Raw genomic sequence first — 1,614 nt, forward strand, 5'->3', positions numbered from 1 at the left:
CATCCCAGGCCTCCAAAACCTCAATTCCTTTCCTAATCCCAGGCCTCCAAAACCTCGATTCCTTTCCTCATCCCCGGCCTCCAAAACCTTAATTCCTTTCCTCATCCCCGGCCTCCAAAACCTCAATTCCTTTTCTAATCCCAGGCCTCAAAACCATCAATTTCTTCCCTAATTCCAGGTTTCTAAATCCTGGATTTCTTTCCTCATTCCAGGCCCTCAAAACCTTCATTCCTTTCCTAATCCCAGGCCTTTAAAACCTGGATTCCTTCTCCAATTCCAGGCTTTGGAATTTGTGCCTTTCCAGGTCTTTGTGCCCAGGAGAGCTGCAGATAATTCCGATTTTCTCCTCTGACTCAGCGCTGCGTCCTCCATTTGTTATCCCGAGGTAAAAAACACCCCAAATCCCTGATTTTCATTCTAAAGCCGTTCAGGGGTGAAGGATCGGGCGCTGCTGAATCGATTTGCTCCTGTGGGAGATGATTCATCGGGAACATCCCGGGCATGGAAGCGGCCTCAGGAGTGATGGATGAACTCCAGGGATTTTATATTTGCCAGGAAAAGCCTTGACAAGGAGGTGCCGCCTTCGATCTGAGCCTCGGGAGGCAGCACAGGACAAATCTCCTGCCAGAAATGAGGATTTTTTGGGATGTTTCCCAAGTTGAACAGCACCTGGGGGAGGCAATTTGGGATTTGTTCCATCCCAGGATTTCAGTCTCTTCCAAAAAATCCCGTTTGGGGTTTCTGTGAGGTGGCTTCAGGAGCATGGAGGGTGCTGGAAATGCCACCAAAACGATGGAATTGATCTCGGGATTGGGGTTTGCAGCACGAGGAGAAGCTGGATGTGAAATGCCTTGAATTTAATTCCCTGGGAATTGGCAATCCGTGAGCATCTCCACCTGAAATATCCCAAACTCCGGAATCTGAGCTGGCCTGGATCAATTCCAGCCCGAAATCTCAGCATTAATTTGGTAATTATTGGTAATCTGGCAATGCCTTCCAATTTTGGAAATGCCTTCCAATTTTGGAAATTCCTTCAATTTTTTGGGCAATTCCTTCCAATTTCCGTCAATTCCTTCCAGTTTCTGGCCATTCCTTCTAATTTTTGGCCATTCCTTCTAATTTTTGGCCATTCCTTCTAATTTTTGGCCATTCCTTCCAATTTTTGGCCATTCCTTCCAATTTTTGGCCATTCCTTCCAATTTTTTGGCAATTCCTCCCGTTTCTGGTTGTTAATACTTCTGAAAAGTCAGATTAATGCCCTCAGTGCCCAAATGGGAACAGAGCTCCTTAAAATCACGATGGAGAACGACCACGGCGCCTTCTTGTGTAAGGACAGGGGAAGCAGCCGGGCTTCAACCCCGCTGGAAGGAGAAACTGCTCCGTGCCTGAGCTCATTTTCCATCGGGTTCTGCTCCCAGGAGCCGCCTCAGAGCTGATTTTCCATCGGGTTTCCATCCCAGGATCCTCCTCAGAGCTGATTTTCCATCGGGTTCTGCTCCCAGAAGTCATCTCCAATCTGATTTTCCATCGGGTTTCCATCCCAGGAGCCACCTCGGATCTCATTTTCCATCGGATTTCCATCCCAGGAGCCACCTCGGATCTCATTTTCCATCA

This window comes from Corvus kubaryi, unplaced genomic scaffold, assembly GCF_017639235.1.
Source record: "Corvus kubaryi isolate FWS band 111438036 unplaced genomic scaffold, C.kubaryi_AGA036_p1.0 123, whole genome shotgun sequence".
NCBI classification, from domain to species: Eukaryota; Metazoa; Chordata; class Aves; order Passeriformes; family Corvidae; genus Corvus; species Corvus kubaryi.